The sequence below is a fragment of the Lissotriton vulgaris genome, chromosome 3_1 (genome assembly GCF_964263255.1).
Source record: "Lissotriton vulgaris chromosome 3_1, aLisVul1.2, whole genome shotgun sequence".
NCBI lineage: Eukaryota > Metazoa > Chordata > Amphibia > Caudata > Salamandridae > Lissotriton > Lissotriton vulgaris.
In genome coordinates, this window is record NC_141689.1 from 417,395,924 (window position 1) to 417,414,945 (window position 19,022).

Genomic DNA, 19,022 nt, shown 5'->3' on the forward strand with positions numbered 1-19,022 from the left:
AGGTGCTGCTGAGCTGCCGTCACTGACGAGACGCTCCCAGACTTCCCGAAGGACCGCCGAAGAGCGAGTCTAGGCTCCTGGGACTTCTCCGCGGACTGGGGGCTGCTGCGTCCCTGCACGGAGCTCCATCACATAAGGTAGGAACAGAGCCCCCTCTCAAAAAGCCCTCCCCGAGGCCTTGGGACGGGAGGAGGCAGGGGGCTCTCACCAGACAGATGTGGAGGCTTGTCAAAAGAAGCACTGTTTCCAGTGCACTCGTATTAGTTTGTTTCTTAGTTTAAGATATTAATTCGGGAGCAATGTGTGTTGTGGGACGATAAACTTAGTAATCGGGACGGAGCATGTGTGTTAGGAGGCATGTCTAGCTGATAGTCCTCGCAACGACTTTACAAAAATGTGTGACGTTTGTTCTCAGAAATGCAACAAAAACGAATATACGTAATGCGTTCTGTAGAGTGATTTTAAAGCTGTGTAGGTTTGAGGTTTAAAGAGCTTAGGGTTGATGATTTCAAGCTCGCCTTGCCCTCACCTCGCTGCTCCTTCCCTGGGCCCCGTGCTGAGCGGCCCCCTCAGTCACACATTCATCCTGTCAGAGGCATTGCGCCATCTCTCCACAGTGCTGCTTTTCTCTGACGCCACAGCGGTAGACGGGGCTGCAGGAGGGGCGCGTTCCTGGAACTTTTAATGCTCATTATTGCTGCTCGCTCGGGAATGCCGAGGGGCCTGATAGAAACAAGATGTTTGCCAGGAACGGACTGAACCCTCCGCACGGCATGGGGGTGAAATGCAGCGACAAGCTGTAAAAATAATAACAGCCGAGTGCACTCCTCTATCTTGAAATTGTAAATTATATTGATATAGTGCTTACTGCCTTTGACGAGGTGCTAAAAAGGGACGTCCATGTGACGCAGAGGGTATTGTATTGTTGCACATAAGTGAATGTCGCCCTGCATGTTTTCGTGTGAAAAGACAAGAAACGAGAGTGCCGCCGTGCTGCCCGCGGCGACCCGGAAGCTCTTGGCCGGCCGGCCAATCCGCTCGCGGCCGACCGGAAGTCCCGCCTCCCGAGGTCTGCGAGCTGCCGGCGCATGGAGCGCCCTGCCGTCCAGTGTAGCCCGGGTCCCCAGGAGGGGGCCGGGGAGAAGGAGGAGTGTGGCGCCTGTTGCGGGGCTCCTCTGACCTGAGGGAGCCCCGATTTAGATGAGGAGACGCGCCGTGAGGAGCCCCGCCGGAAGAGCGCAGTTGGTGAGTGGGGCCCAGGGCTGATGTGAAGTGCGTGCGTGCCTGTGTGTATGCCTGGGGAGGGGGGGGGGGGGAGTGTGTGCGAGCGTGTGTGCGTGTGTGCGCGAGGGAATGTGTGTGCGCATGCGTGACTGTGTGTGATTGAGAGAGAATGCGAGGTAGGGGATAGTGTGCCTGTATGTGTGCCTGTATGTGTGCCGTATGCCTGCGTGTGCATGCGCGCGCCTGTGTGTGTGTGCGTGCGTGCATGCAGAGGGGTGGGGACTGCCTTTGTCTGTGTGTGAGCAAGGGCTTTGCACCGCGCATGCGCAGCTACCAGACGCTCGCTCCAGAGGTAAAATCTGACCTCGTCAAAGCGCGCGTCTGGTAGCTGTCCACATTCCTAAATACGGGCCACAAAAGGTCTGAAGCAGACACTCTCAATGCTCACGCATTGAGAGTAGGTCTGCTCGACCTAAAAAGGTTTCACTGCGCTAAGCTCAATTACAGAAAATAGATCAAATCAGAGTGGTATCAAGAGAAAATGCAGAGTTAGGGAGATTCCGAAAGTTGAAACAGCCATGTCTTTAAAGATTTGTGAAATTGAGAGAGTGAATGACACTCCCACAGCGTTGGTGGTAGATCATTCCAGAGTCTTAGTCCAAGGAAAAAGAAATGCTCGACCTCCTTGGTGGGATTTCCTAATTTGGGGAATTACAGCCAACCTCCTGTGCCTAGAGCACAACACGCGTATAAGGCAATACAGAGGCACCGAATCTCAAAGACAAACAGGTCCGGTGTTTGAAAGGCATTTGTACATATAGAAAAATGCTTAAAATGTACCTGGCATTCGATAGGTAGTCAATATAAAGTACACAACAGAATGGCTGTGGAGGTGAATTCATGAGATTAGAGCAAAAGCCGTGCAGCAGCATTTTGAACAATCTGGAGGTGATTTACTAATGTTTTTGCTGCCCCCCGATATAACACCCATAGTCCAGTCTGGAAATGACAAAACCCTGGACCACGGCTCTCTGGAAAGAGGTGGGGAGACAGAAAGTAATCTTCCTGAGCCATTTCAGAAGCCAAAACCAGTAGCGACCACCTTGTTGATCTGATGACTTAAAGTAAGTTTGTCATCAAGCCACACTCCATGGTCCACGACTGGTACTGGGCTGGGGGAAATGCAAATGGTCGAGGGCCACAGGTGAGAACCCCATGGGGGTAGAGAGATTGCCCGTTAGCCGAGCCTACGCAATTGTTTTAATTTGCATTGCTTTCTCTTTCTTCATTATTACGTCAAAGAGCACCTGGAAATACATTAGTTCAGGATGTGTGCTGTACAAAACCTTCTCTTGTGTTTGATTTAATAAATATAGTGTTGTCCATGTTTTATAACAACCCAGGCCACTCAGAGGACTGCACATGACATGCTAACTCATTTGCCTCTTAGTTCACTATTGACATTGTTGTCAGGGTGGGAAAAAGCATGAATGTTTCTATGTTCATTTTTATAAACTATTCCTTTTAAAAAATACTTCTCAATGCAATTTTATAATTTGCTTTTCTAAATTGAAATGCTACTGCATGTTAATGAAATACACTTTTTACATTTTGAAGAAACTTTATCATATGCTTACACTTTTGTTTCAAGGTGTATTTGAAAAAGAATGTGTTCCTAAATTTAAGTGATGCAGGGCACCTTCTTTGCTTAATTTCTTTTACTCAAGTTAGCATTTAAATAAATGCGTACCCATTTATGTAAAATCTTTCTGAATGTTAGTGCTCTCTCAAGTAAACATCACCCCATTGCTGCTGTTCACAAGGAGGCTGCATTTGAAAGTCAGAAGGGCCGCAAGTGGTCCCACCGCCATACTTTGAGTACCACTGTTTTAAAGTCTTATTTAAAAATGTTAATGGAGGAAAAGAATACAGGCCTGGGCCATGGGAGGGGGAAGAAGGAGTGCTACGTGCACTTCTATGTGTGCATGTGTGTTTGGCCTGCCATGTCAGGCCAGCCAACCCACATGCGCACTTAGGTTTCTCTATATTGAACAACCGGGCTGGAGAAACAGCACAGAATCTCTATCTTGAGCTGAGCATCTTTTCTGCCCACTCAGGCCAATCCCTGCGCTGCTCTCATAGCATGAGAGCAGTGTGGGGATTGCACAGAGAGTCTGTGACATAGTCCCAGTGTCTGTTGGGACAAGGAAGAACACCAAGGCGTGACGTGGCAGGCGGCAGGCAGCTGCAGGTAATTCCTTTCTTTTTAAAAATTATTATTACACTCTGTTGTAAATAAATAGTCCAAGGAGTAGGCCGAGTGGTAGTTCCAAGTGGTTCCTTTATTAGTTTCAGTTATAGTTGTAGAAGATGAAGGTAGGATGGTAAATAGGATAGAAGTAAAGATGTACAGCAGCCCCACCAGGAGCAGTCTCCCTCTGCTCAGCCTCTCATCCTCAAACTGACGCTCTCCACCAGTCCACACACCAACATTCCATGACATCACACATTATACTCCTGCCATGCAGGCTGAACAGAGAGAGCATTGATGTGAAGAAAGAAGAGGGGAATTAACCATTACAACATACTCCAACTCTCCCCTTCCCACGCTCCTCCTCTGCCTCACCACTTTTTGTTTGTGGCATATCATTTGACGTCATGAGGGCTTCAGCCCTGGGTGAAGGTTCCGTGATGGCATCTCTTTAAAGAAAAGCATTCCTCCTCCTCCGCCAGAATACCTCCTCTTCTTCAGCTAAGTTTTCTTATGTCAAAGACGGTTGGGTTCAGCCATTTAGGAGATCCACTCAACATCCTTCATCATTTTTCAAGAGATCCCATGGTAAAAGTTTTAAGGGATAGGGAGAGCAAAATAACAAAACCATTTCACCCCAAAAGAATCAATGTTCCTGACTATTGGGAAAGCTGCCTGGAGTGGTCATGTGGAGGCTGGATTCTTCACTTCAGAAAGACTTGGGAATTCTCCACCACCTCGATGCCTGGGTGAAAAAAAGGGTCAAAAGGATACCTGATAGATTTAATCTTTTCACCTCCTTTCACCGGGACCATAATTATGCCTTTATCATGGAACCTGGCCAAGAAAAGGGCTCTAAAGGAGGAAATTCCAAAACTGTTGCAGAAGAAGGCATTTGTTCCTGTCCTGTGGGTGCTGAAGGGAAAAGGAGTTTACTCCAGGATTTTCCTTGTTCCCAAACCTCAGGGATAATTCCAAATGACAATAGACCATAGCCAGCTAAACAAATGGATCACAAGGATCTCTTTCAAAATGACTCTCCGAAAAATGATGCTGTAAGGGGATGACGGGTAATTAAGTCGTCCCTTTATCTTCACGGCCTATTCCATGAACAGGATAATATTTTCGAAGGAGCCTCTTTCAGGATGGGCCTGCATGTGGTTTAACTCCTGGAACAGAGAGCCCACAAATTAGGATCCCCCTTGAAACATTTCTTGGCGCAGGAAAAAGTAACAGCTCGTACTTAGCTGCGGGTATGGGGACACATGGCACCATGCATGTTTCTGGTGCCCTGGGCCAGGTTACATCTCAGGCCTCTTTTGTTGAATCTTCTCTACAACTGCAAACCATCCTCATTGTGTTGAGAATATCCTGTTCCAGTATCTCCAGAAATATGTCAACAACTGCAGTGCTGGTTGAATCCTATTGCCTCCCCCTTGGTAATAAGTACAGATGCCAACAAGGAGGGCCGGGGTGCAATCTGCTCATCCAGAGCAATCCAGTCTTCCCTAGGCAGACTGATCATCAAATTGGAGAGAGCTGTCGGACATTAACAAAGCTCCATTACACTTCCAGGGTCTGATAAGAAATCTTCATGTTTTCATCAGAAGAGACAATTCTGTTGACATTGTGTGTAAACACAGACAAGGGGGGCATGAGGCTGCTCAACCTCCTAGGTCAGCAGATTTGTGGGGTTGGAGAGAACACATCTACTGTCTCTACAGGCCATTTATAATGAGGAATAGACAACTCAACAGCAGGTCATCTCAGAAGAATTCCCCACTTCTCAACCCTTCTCTCTGTCTCCTCTAGTGGTTTCTCAGATCTTTCTTTGCTTTTAGGAATCAGTGTTAGGCCTGTTTGCCTCTCTGGAGAACACACAACTACCAAGGTTCTTCTCACATTTCCCTGTTCCGGGAACAATAGGAGAATGTTTTTTCTCTACCCTGACCATGTCAACTACTCTATGCCTTCCCCCTTCCTCCACTTTCCACTCTATCCTTAGATTATCTTAAAGATTCAAGCAGAGGCTGCAGAGGTGATCATGGTTCTTACGTTTTGCCCACCCTGATCGTGGTTTACACATTTGAAATACATTTTGGTGACCCCATTCTGGAAAACACTTCTCTCCCCTTGTCTTCTCCACAACCATTGGTCTTTTCCTCTTGCTCAGAAGTTGAGAGAATAGGTCTTGAAGCCAAGGGAATTCTAGACTATATTGTCCTGGTGCTGCAATGTTCTAGGTGTCCTTCAACTCTTAAAGCCTATTCAAAGCACTTGGGTGTTTTCGGAGGTGGTGTGAGCCTCTATCACTTTCTCTGCTTTCCTGCAATATCTCGTCTGTGCTTCAATTTTCACTGGATGGCTTCAATAAGGATCTAACAGTATTCACCTTAAGATTCCTTTGGGCTTCAATACAAGATTTCAATGAGCCATGGGGAAGTTTTGGCAGGGATTCCCTTCTGATACAAAAACTATTGATGAGATTTTCCAATTCTAGGCCTATTAAGGGTCCTACTGTTCCTCTTTGGGACCTGCTTTGTGAGGATTAAAGTGGGTCTGCATTGAACCATTACAGTCTATAAGTCTCAACTATATGACGTTGAATTATGGGTGCCTGTTTGTTTACATGCTTAGACACATGCCAGAGCAATGTGCAGTGTGTCAGTATGACCTCACAGTCCTAGTGTACACCTACTTGTGGGATACATCATTTGTGAGTATGCAGAGTGTGGCACTCCAATGTATGAGGTGGTAGTTTGGGGATCAAAAATAGCTCTTGCTTACCTTTGTTCTCACTGTGCTGACTGACTCTGTCAAACATACATTATATGTGACGTTTGCTTTACATTGCTGTCATATTGCACTTTATCTACTCCACTATGTGGTATTCAAATACATACCAGTTCTCTACACAAATCCAATCTCTGTTACACCACTGTGTGCACCACTACAATGCACATGTGACCACTGTATGACATTACAGTCACAAGAAGAACATTAGAGGTCTACACAATGTGAGATACTCCACTATGTCTTTTTGCTCTGTACACTCCTCACCTTTACAATACTCCTGTATACACCATTTCACGCAAGAATATTTCACTCGGGGGAGGAGTCAGGCCGGCGACCGCGATGGCCGCTTAGGCGCCCGGCTCTGTAGACCTCTCCGCCCCGCGAGGATATCCTGACCGAGATACTGGGCCTGCACCGCAGATTCGGAAAGATGAATAGTTGTACTCACCGGCCGAGTGCCTCCGGAATCTCTACCTGCTGTACGGCCGGAGATATGCCCCGTCTTTGATCGCGGCCTGAGATGGCACCGGAGCCGGGGCTTTGTGTGAGGCGCTGAGCCGATCGCCGACGCAAAATGGCGGCCACCAGCTGTGAGGCCATATCGATCACCTGGAGCGGGAGAATAACTTGCCTTGCTCCGTCGGCAATAACTCATCCTTGCTACCGATGCCACTGAAGACGGCTTAGATCATCGCCTTCTTGACTGCAGATTTCGTAACTGGATTGCTTGCTGGGGAGATGGTCGGTATTCGAGTCTGCCTCTCCCGACAACTGCAGGAGTCTTTCAGATGATGTTCGGGGGTTTCCTTTGTTAAAGGCGAGGCGCACCTGGGGGTGCTGGTGGTTCCGACTGCTGCATCTGACCCTATAATCTCCTACGTGGCGCAGTGCAATTTTCCTCCCCTTTGTTTGTGACTCGCTCCTGATCCTGCACGGGGCTGGATACGTACCGAGCTACAGCTCTGGACAGCAATACCCTGCCTCAGGTCCCCCAGGGTGATCGTGGTCTCGGGTCAGGGAGATACACTGGAATTGGGGCGTATTGCGACGAGATGGAGCTTGGTGATCTGGTAATGGCCCTTGGCACCCTCCGAGGTGCCCTGGAGTGTGATGCACGGAATCTGGAGGACAAGCTGGACGCCATTATTGCCACCCTCAAGAAGGAGACGCCAGTCGTACCTTGGGTGACTGAGACCCTGCCCGATCTCGCATCAGTGGGATGTGCTTCTGACACCCTGTTCACAAGCGGGGCTCTGAGTGACACGACCGCTACAACTCCTGGCCGGCCAACGGAAGGTTCGCAAGAAGCGGGGGACAGTGGATTTGTAACGCCGGAGGAGTCGGAAGACCGCGCAGCGCCCCTGGATGAACTGGCACGGCTTCTACAGTGGACTGGGACAGTGATTCTTTCTCACTTGCTAAGGACCCCATGCTCAGGTCTGTCACGTTATTTGGTGCACGTATTGGGGCGGACTGATCCCCGCAATGACTCTCTTTTCAATGGCCGGCTGTTCTTGCTGCTTGGGGTGCCTGAGCCCTCTGACACGATCTTCTCTGAGGCTGACCGGCTGCTGTGCGTGAGTGAGCTCGATAGGGTGGGCCAAGGTTAGAGATGGTGCCGTTGTACTGGGACTGATAACTGGCTGATGGCGGAAAAGAGACTCGGAAACATCCTGTAACTATGTAACTTTGCGGGCGCAACAGTGTATCTTATTCCCCTTTGTGGACTGATTGTATTCGGTTTCGTATTGCTTACTGTGTTGAGGATTAGCGCGGGGCGGGGTAGGGCCGGGGGCTGGCCTGGAGGTCCCCCTCCACTTCACTGGTAACTATTTCTTTTCCTTTCTTGTAGGTTAGTTTTGTTAGTGGGTTTAAAGGGCGACAGGCACACTGTTAGGGTGGGTAGGCCGTAGCCATCTACAGGAGTGCAGGGTGGGGGGTTGGGGGGATGGTCTTTTGTTGGTTTTGTCCTTTTATTGTTTCTATGGCCCCTTTTTCTCTTTCCTTTTTTCCTTTTCTTTTCTGGGATCGGGGTAGGGTTTTTCCATACTTCCTGTTAGTTTGTTCAACTGGGGAGGACAATAATACGAGGTTCATAGGCGTGCCGGAGGAAAGTTTTAACGGTGCTACGAGTATTGTTTCTTATTGATTATCCTGTTACATGTGCACTGGCACCGAAGATTTCAATCATAGTGATCCTAATTGTGAATATCCTGTGATATTGCTACTCCTTACTTTTTTACTGATTGATTCTACTGAACCGGATCCTGTTTTTCTTTAAGTCTTCTAAAAATAAAAATAAAAACCTTCCTTGATCCTGATATATGTATGGTATGCCTAGTGCTACTGTCATTAGCTTTGATGCGGGGCCTGTGGGTGGCGGACTATTGTCTTTCGCTTGATGCTTTACTGTGTTGACTTAACCGTACTAGCGGCCAGCCATGCGGGTTGTAGGCCCATACCTGTATCTGATTAATTCCATAATAAAGGTTTACCAAAAAAAAAAAAAAAAGAATATTTCACTCCATGCCATGCTAGTGTTTGACCCTCCCCACCACTCCATAGTGTGACACTATACTGGGGAGAATGATTGTGTCCTAAACATTGTGCCCCTCATCACTGTTTCCCAAGTTGATATGTGCCATTTGAGTCTACTTAATTGCAGGCGTGGATAATCCTGTATTGTACAGATGAGCTTAAGGCACAGTCCTCTAGTCTTGTCATATACATATGTGTTTGCCTGAGTTGTGGTGTGGAGCAGTAGGTGATATCAACATTGTGTAGGTGTTTGATGAGGCACTGCCACCCATCCTGTGTGAGTAGTGATCTGTGTGCTGTGATGATTTTTGATGTTCTTCTTTATGGTAGTGAATTCAGACATGTCTGCTCCTGGTTGTAGTGGGGTTCACACACTGCTTACTATGCATGCACTGCTGTCAGTGGCTGATGCATTGTCCTTGACAAATGTGAGGCCCCCTGATTTCCAGCTTAAATTGCTATGGGATGTGTTAGGATGTGCATATGTTATGAAGTTGTTGGGGAGGGAGGAAGTGTTTGGGCTGTATTGGCTCTTTCTACAGACAAGTGCATGTTTGTGCTATGTTGTTTTTGCAGGACATTTTGTGTGTAAGGAGTGTGTGCATTTAAATGCATTCAGATGGGTGTGTATGTGGTACTGTGCATTCCTTGTGTGCATGGCACATAAGGCAATGGAGAATCTTATTTATTTGCTGTTGTTTTTGTCCCCAATTGTGCTATGGCCCCTATCGTTGCACAGTCACTTGTCAGGATTGTGACTGACAATGCTTTGGTGGCACACTGACACCGTGGTCCCTTTGTAACCGGAGGAGAGTCTGTGGCAGTTTTGGTAGATTTGTCTGGATGCACACACTTTGAAGTTATATGTGTCATTTGTTTATGGAGATTTTGTGTTTGATGGATTATGCAGTCTGTGCAGTTGGCCCCAGGATAAATTATATCTGTTCCAGGAAGGACTGAGAGCAGATTAGGCCAACCATTCTTTTGCTGCATATGGCTATGCTTGTTGAACCTCTTTTGGTGCGGTCTGTAATACATGTATTTAGCAATTGTGTTGAGTTCGGCATTACATCAGCCATCCTTGACATGAGCTCAGAGATTTGGAGATGTACACCAGGGTGTAGCACTGTATAGCAGGGAACTCATAGGAGTATCAAAAAGTCTTCCCAGAGCACTCAATGCAAAATAGTTAATTAGTGTCCATATATGAAAATCTTTCTGCAATTCAATAGTATTCCTCAGTTGGCACAGTTCAGTCTGTATATCCATGTACGGTATCCATACATGACACAGCTCATATAGTCTGTATATTCCAAATTAATTTTTATTAATCCAAAATTCAATCTAAAGAAAACAGCTGCCAACACGTGTTTCGTTGTGCACATATCTAGCACTTTTGACTTCTTCAGGGCTGCAACCCAAAACAACAATACATAAGCATATTTCTAATACATCTAATTCAACATTGCATCAAATGTCTATTCAAACATTAAGTTCATTATAGAAATAGTTCCAACGCAACCATCACCCAGTGCTCTCAGAAAAGAACAGAACCAAAATTCCCAATAAAGCTACACCCAAAGTTAGTGCACCTCACTAGTTGCTCATAAAACCTAAGAATAGCAAAAAAACAATATACCAGTCTCATATAGGTTATAGTCACCTGACACATATTAAACTCCAACCATCAGCTCATCAATAATCTGCAAAATCTCCTCAAGAATCAATGTTTCCTAAAAAAAATATGTATATATCAAATCCTTCAGTAATTACCAGTCTGGTACCCCAACACCATTCAGTTAATCATCAAACATTCTACACTCTCACAATTTATCCTAAAGTTATCCTAAAACTTATCATTGCCTAATATATACACAGTTAAAATATGCATCTCACAGCCTATCGGTAAACTCATACTTCTCCATTCGTTTTAACCCAGCTCAAAATTATGATAAGATTGAAGAAAAAAGTACCGTTTTGAAATGTCCACCTCTGTAGGACCATTATCCACTATCGCAGTCACTTTGTCACTCTTATGATGCCAAATGTTCTGTAATCAAAATTATACCCAGTATTCAAATAGACATATACACGCCAATCACGATTGAACTATTGTATCGTTCATCTTGTCATATAGTGCACATATCATGTTATCATAACGTAATCTCAACCCATTAACTCGCGTTCTGTTCAGGAAAAATGTTCGTCCTCACTCGAATTCCATAAGTACACAATATACCCAGTCACGAGTACGTGATCTATAAGTTAAAAAGATGGACACGTTCGGTTATAAAAACCAGTAACAACCTCCCTTCGCTTAAAACATATCAGATCACCCCAGAACAAATCCTCTAAACTCACCCCGTATCCTGAAAACAGCGTCCTGCTTTCGACACAGGAACCGGTGTTCTACTTGAGCGCCTTTTTGGTATTCCCATTTATACGTCATTTACGTAGGCGCCATCTTTAAATATCAAGAACTACATTACTTTTCGATAGTTTCCGAAACGCCCAGATCTCTTTGGCCCAATTCACGCTCTCTTGTTATTCCTTTACACTCACCCCGTATCATGAGAACAGTATCCTATTTTAATCGCTCGTCATTGTCACGCTCTCTTGTTATTCCTCTTAGATTCACTGCATACCGCGAGAACAGTGTCCTACTTTTATTGCAGTGAGCGGCGATCCTTTTGTGTGCCATCTTAGTATTCCATTGAATACGTAAATTTCGTAATCACCATCTTTAAGTATCTAAAACTACAACGCTCTATATTTTTAAAATATAAACTAATTACCCATATAGTCATTATTCATAAACACTTAATATGTCACATTCACGTCGGGTAAAATTATTATGCAATTTATTCAAAGTTGCCAACGAATTGGTCTATATTCCAATTCAACCCCAATAAATTTATCGTTCCAAGGTTAATCTTATTCCAAGCCCTTCTTCATTTAAAGGGACAACTTTTTACAGCCACAACACCTTGTAAAAGGCATAATCAGTATAGTTCCGATAACCATTCCGTTTAGTAAATATCATCGAATTAACTCCAATCATTCTAAACTCATATTCCAAACTGAGGTGAGATATACCCTCTTATATACAATTCAGTACCGCAAATAAACACTCTTAGATTTTGGAAGTAAGAGGAAGGTGGAGAGAGAAAAAATAAAAAGATACATAATTTCTAATAAGACATAATTATAAAAAGTCCTATCCATTTGAGTATCAATAAGGACAACTTTGTGTTATTATTACATGATAATAAACCCATAGTATTATACTAACAGTTACCAACGTTGTCTAACTAGAGTCAATAAGATTCATAAACAAATACAGTCCCAACATTTCACATTGTAGACAATATTAAGAACTCGAACAAGTAGCATCACTTCTTGAAAGCAAGGTGGGTCATCAAATGGTACAGCAAATAATATCATGTAAATCATTTATCCACACATTAGTTAGTCTTGCCCTAAAAAGTATTGGAACCCATTATCGATGTTCCTTTATTGTTCTACCGCTTTCAGTTCCCTTTGTCTCAATTTCAGTTGTCTATTGCCACCTCTTGTGTCCTGTTTAACATGGTCTATCTCATGGAAACTAAATACATGTTTATTTCGGTTGTCATGGTTCTGGAGAACTGTCATGGTGGAGAAGTGTGGCTCAATGATTAGAGCGGCAGACCCTGATGCAGAGGTCTAGCACGGGACCAGGGTTCAATTCCCCGCCTCGGCGGGTCTTGGGCTCAAAATTCCACGGACCTGATAATTCGCGCCTCGGTGCCTATTCCAATCATGGAGTCCCACTCTGCAACTCTGGGCAATAGCTTGCTTAATCTCCACAACGGCCCCCACAACGCTAAGGATGCCTGGCCTCCACCTTGGGGGTGCCCTGGAGTGGACGCCTCACAGGGAAAGCCAGGATGGGTTCCACAGCGGTATTCGTACAAGCGCCTTGAGACCCTTGCGGGTGAGTAGTGCGCTATACAAGTATCAATTTACATTTACATTCCTGCACTGCATGCGAAGCAATTGGGTACTGTGTATCACCGCACTTCCATGATCTGAAATGTTCCATCATCCTGTCTCGTAGTCTTCTGATTGTTCTACCCACATATATCATTTTACATGAACATGCTATCACATAGCTAGTATCACAATTGATAAACATATTGATCGTATGTGTCCCTGTGTCAGTATAATTGAAGGTTGTTACCTTACTCTTAGCCCATCTACAAGAGCTACATCTTCCACATTTGTAGAAACCTTTCAGTCGATTTTCCAACCATGTTACATGCTCTTGTCTACCTGGGTAACTAGGGCTTACAACACTTGCAAATGTGTCAGTCCCCTTGTAAATGTCAGACTAGGTTTCTCACTCACAAAGGGCAATAGATCATTATCAGCTTTAAGCAGTTGCCAATGCTTATTAAGGACGAGTAAAGTTTATGACTTTCTGTATTAAAATGTGTAATCAGTCGCACTTTGTCTCCTTCCTTGCTTTTAGTACATGTCTTCTTCGTCTCTAGAGTCTGTACACGTTTAAGATCCCGAGCTCTTTTCTTTACTTTATTTATCACCTTGCGTTTATAGCCCCTTGCCACAAATCTCTGTGACATATCTTCCAGATTCAACTCAAAATCTCTCTCAGTTGTACAGTTTCTCCTCGCCCTAACCATTTCACCGTATGGTATTGTGTTTATCTGGCTCTTGGGATGACAGCTCCTAGCATGTAATAACGAATTACAACTACTTGCCTTTCTGTACATCTTACAGCACAATCTGTTATTTTCAACAAATAACTCTACATCTAAAAAGGTGATATGTTCCTGATCGTAATTTGTGGTAAAACCTAAGTTCATTATCATTCAAATAATTTAAAAAACGTATCAATTCATCAACAGACCCGTGATGGAGCAAGGATTCGCATGTAAAGCGACTTGCTCGTATTCATGAACCTCGAATAACGATAACGAATTAACCAACATGTTTGTCTAATTAATTCTGCCCCTTTTACATTGACATTGGGTGTCCGAGAGAAGCTTGCTTATGTGTTTTACTAATCCTAATACGCTTGCACCTAAAATGGCTGCTGCTACGCGGGATTTTCTACTGTGAATGCGTCTGTCATACTCACGTGACATGACGTACTCTCAGCTTTGGAGGGAAACTGTCGCTTCTGCGCACTAGTGTTAATGTGGCTGCTCTATGTTCTCACATGCGAGAAGCTTGCATTGCTGATTTTGCTAAGCTGTTCGTTCTGCCTAATCATAATGCTATAGTTAAATTAAGATAATGGGTTTAGAGTAGAAATTCACGGTATACAGTGTGTTCATTTTATTCTGTGTTCTAAAACTGTTTCCTTTTACTTTTCATGTATCATAATCCTCGGGCCTGGGAGGTGCTATTACTCCATTTTGAAAAGTCCTTCTGCGCATGACCCAGTCTGGCCAGGAACTGAACTCGTTGACATTGAAATCGAGCCAGGAGACAGTCACAGCCAAGATGCGCCTGGGAAGATGACATCTGACCCAGCTAGAAGAAGCTACATTGCATACAATGTATTTGTCAATAGAACAACCATTGTTAGGTGAAATGCAGTTGTCATGTGAAAGTAAAATTGATGGGCGGGAACAAAAAATTAATATTCAACACTGAAGTAACAGAATTTGGGGTGGTGTGCCGACCTCTCCTTCTCTTTTGTCCAATCGAAATTGGGGATCCTTACACTTGCAACATTGGGGGGTGGTACACTGACCTGGAAAACAGTATAACTAGAGTAGGCTTAGCTAGTTAATTTGTCCGACTTGTCTGAATAGCTGACCTGTCACTGACCCAACGCACTCAATAGGTGATTAAAAGCAGTGGTGCTGCGGAACACTCTGCAAGAAGATTTGCTGACCCATTCGGGGTTCTGGGAAGTTGAAGTGCTGGCAAAGCACTTTGCTGGTGAATGATGTAACCCAATAGGTGTTTTGGTTGATTCCTTGCAGAGAGGGAGTAGCGCAGGCGTTGGAACTGAACTGCGGGTGCTGGACTTAACCTTTGGTGGTCCGGTCCAGATCCAAATCTGGGTTTTCCTGTCTTGATTCTGAACTGCACCTGCTGACCTACTGGCACTGCAACTTTTGGGGTTCTTCTGTCCTTTCAACTGACGCATGGCCAGGGTTGGTCTTCACACCATTCTAGGTAAATATACATCTGTGTGGGTAATCATTATTATACTTTGCGTCCTTTTTTACCCTCCCTAACTTTGCTAACCCTTTAATTGCATATGTTTCGTTTCTTACCCTTCTTTTGGTAAATGATAAATTCGTATTTTGCAGTTTATTAGCATGTTCCATTTTTCTTACCCTCCTTATAGTTGAATGCTAAAACGTTTCTCATAATTGCATAAATGTTCCTTTTTCTTCACCCTCCCTTTTAAAGTAATTAAAATGTGGTTATTTGATTAAAAGTGTGTTCCATTTCTTAGCTTCCCTATAGTTACATGCTAAAAATTGGTTTCGTCATTTCATATTATGTTCCCTCTTTTTACCTACCCTTTGAATATTTGCTTAAACTGTGTCATTTAGTATGATCCTTTTCTTTACCCACCCTTAGACAATTGTGCAAGTTTGTTAAATATAATAGCTTGTTCCTTGTTCTTACCTTCCCTTTATCTCATTCGCTAAATGATTGGCATAATCTATCTTTTGCATAGTTATACACTATTTCTGATCTTGATTATTGATAGTCTTATTGCTTATGATGAGATTTAGATAAAGATTTTTAAACTTTCCTGAGTCTGTGGTTATTATATGAGTGCAAATGTTATTGTGTTATTGACTGCCTACTTTAAAACTAACTCCCTGATCCAAGAGGTTATAGGTACCAGTGACAAGGATTGGTAAGTCCATGGTATAGGACCTAGTAGTTAAAATATCTGGTAATAGAGCGCAGTTACTGGATTAAGTAAATGTGTAAATTGATTATGGGCCCAGGTGAGTATGGTAAATTTATAGTCGGGTGACCTGCGCGCTCTATCAGTATATTTCTTTGGTAGCAGAGGAAGGGTTAGGGTTTAGTTAAAGATAGGTAGTTAGTTGGTTATGACTTCGTAATTTTGTTGATCGTTCAAATGTGATATTATTTGAAATGTTTTGAAATTTTATTGATTGTTGATATTTCATGAATTTTATGTATTAACCAAAATCGTTCGTACCTGTTATATGTTTGTCTGCAATCCCCGGGGGCAGAATAGCGGGTGGTAAAATGGAAGCCCATTGCAGTGGGGTCACTTACTCGCAGGAAGTTACTGGATGGTTAAGTACAACCGGAAGCACTATTTAGGGTTTTCTGTATGAATGTGTGAATAAATGATAGCAAAGAGTTCGCTAACAAAACTTTTGTTGTGATATCACCTAGAAAGGGTAACACAGAAGGAGTAGCAGGTTCGTCTGAGCATGATTGATAGCAAAGGGGTTCGCTGGTGAAACTTTGGCCTTAGTATATATCCCGGAGTGGATTAGCCCAGAGGAGTAGCAGGTTCTCTAATGCGTGTATGAAGGGTAGGCGGAAGAGATCTACTCGTAGTTTATGAAAAGTAAACGGAAGGGATTTACTTGCAGTTAAATATTTCTTTTCTTTCTAGTCACTCGGGTACAGTGGTGAATGTTTTTACGTTGTTGAATATTAAATCTACACTTTAAAAGTGAAAGAAATTGAAATTTTGCATTACCTTGTGAAGGAGGGAGTCAGTTGGGGAGCAGCACTGACGTCACTCAGAGCCGCGCTGGTATTGGTCGAGACAGCGGGCGTGTAGCTGAGATAGTATTGTAAAGGAGGGGTGAGCACAGGAGTGTGGGAACTCGTCTCACAGGAAAAGCCACGCAATCATTGGCTAAGACTATTTGAAACTGCATTTTTGATTGGTTGACAAAAGACGCATGAGTATTGGGAGCAATTTGTAAACAAAGTGTAGTGCTATTGTACGATTTGAATTTTGCTAAATATATGTGGCACCCAACTAATCCAGAAACTCGACCTGATAGAAGATACTTAGGGTTTGCTAGAGAACAGAGGCTAAGAGGTAGACCGTACAAAATGTACGGAAGTGAGAGAAAAATGTCACTCGTAAACAGAGTTAAAAATGTCTTTAAAAAAAGATAAACCAATCAAAACTAGAGAAGGAGTTATTATTCCACCACCGAATACTCCCGCATCGTTTACGATGTTTGACAGGGGTTACAACACTTGTGCATGGTTAGAGAACTGGGTGGAATACACTAAAAATGATGGAATTTTGGCATTTCCCCTAGAAGGTACATTTATTGGCAGAATTTTGTTCAATTTAAGGACTTGAATGAATGATTTACATCCTAGACCGAGACTAACGCAATATGAGGCACTAGAAGAATGGGTGATTGAGGTTTTGAGCAAGACAGACCTAGAACTGACAAGGGATTGAGTAAATTCTACCCTAAAGTTACACGAGATTCCAGGGATAAACAGATGAAACAATGGAGACAGAACATGCTAGTAGAAGGATTACATCCTGTATTAACGTTAGAAGAGCCCACAGGAGGTAAAAGGACAGAGAAAACCAAACATTTAATGACTAGTGGTGATTCAGACGATGATTATATGGAGGATTTTATAATGAAAAATCCACCACCTTCTAATGAGGAACCAAGTACAGTAAATCCGAACGCCCCATTTTTAAAACCTCCTGTAATTCCACAAGGGGTACATGAGATCTCCATCGAAAGGGTATTACAAGAAAGAGAAAGAGAAGCTTTAAATAAACAGAGAAGTGAATTAATTCAGAAAATCTCTCAATTAAATGGAAGTCCCGAAGCTCTGACAATTCCAGTAACTATTGGCCCAGTTATTCCTTTGTACGGAGATAAGCAAGCTAGTCCAAAAGCTCCAGTTATAACTACAGCAGTAGTACAGCCAAGAAAAGAACCATTGATAATAGATTATCAGGCAAGCGAATGTGAGTCAGTAATTTCCTTAATGGATTTACCAATAAGAGAACCAGAAGGTAGTTCAGTGAGAAAGACCACTCCTTTAAATTTGAGAGAAGTACATGGAGACTTCTTTGGGAACGAGAAGTGCCACTGTAGTAACTCCTGAAGAGATAGACAGATGGACACGAGAAATAGAAAAACCAAAGACACAGCCTAAGCCATTAGATATATATAAATTGAGAATTAAATTGGAAGAATTGATGGCTGGAAATGTGGGATTGGACAGATTAAATACTTTTAGTGAAGATGAATTATTATTCATTTGTAAAAGCATTACTAGGAATACAAGGATGTTTCATGAGAAATTAATGGACACCGCAGCCAGCATGGGAATTGACATTGCCAAATCTAAAGTATTGCAAAAACTATATTGAGTTGAATTTTCTGACAAAGATTTAGAAAATATGATGTGTCAGGGAAGAAGGTACATATAAGGGAGCTGATTACATTATTGCAAAAATGGGGAGAACTAGAGAAATGGAAAGCCAGATGGGCAAAGAAAAAGGAAGAGGTTTGATCAAAACAAATGACTTCAGAGTATGTTTTAAAAGAAGCAGAAAAAGTGGAAGAATTATGTCCCATGCGAGAAGTACCAAGTGGAGGCTATGTGCATGTGCCATGATCCCGACAGGATACTTTGTCATTTACGAATGATTTCCCAAAACTTCGTGAAAAACCTGTAGAATGGTACAGACAAGTTGAGAGATTTGTAAAAGTTTCAAAGTGTCTTTTGAAAGATTTAGATGGATTATTTGACATTGTAGTCCCTGTAGATTTGTGGACGGAATGCAAAATTGCTGTTGATTGGCGTAGTGATGAGTACCCTAGAGACCCAAAGACAGGGGCACCTTCCGAAGATGTCATGAAATAGTACAATCAGGTAATACTTTACCTTAAAGGAAAGGTGCCTGCAAAAGAAACAGACTGGAGGAAAATAGACAGATATATATCAACAAGGAGAGAGGTAGGGAGAGTCAGAGACACTCTCTTGATCCCCGATTAAGTGTCAAACAACAAAAGAAGAGAGGTCTGGTCTGGTCAAGCACAAGGCTACCAGAAATATGGAGCAAAAAGATAAGTGGGTAGTATTGATCACAGTCACTCTGTTTGAGTAGGATCACAGTCACTCTATTTGAGTAGGAAAGCCCTCACACACCGACCTGGTCAGTGTCATGCTTCATCATCGGGCCCCA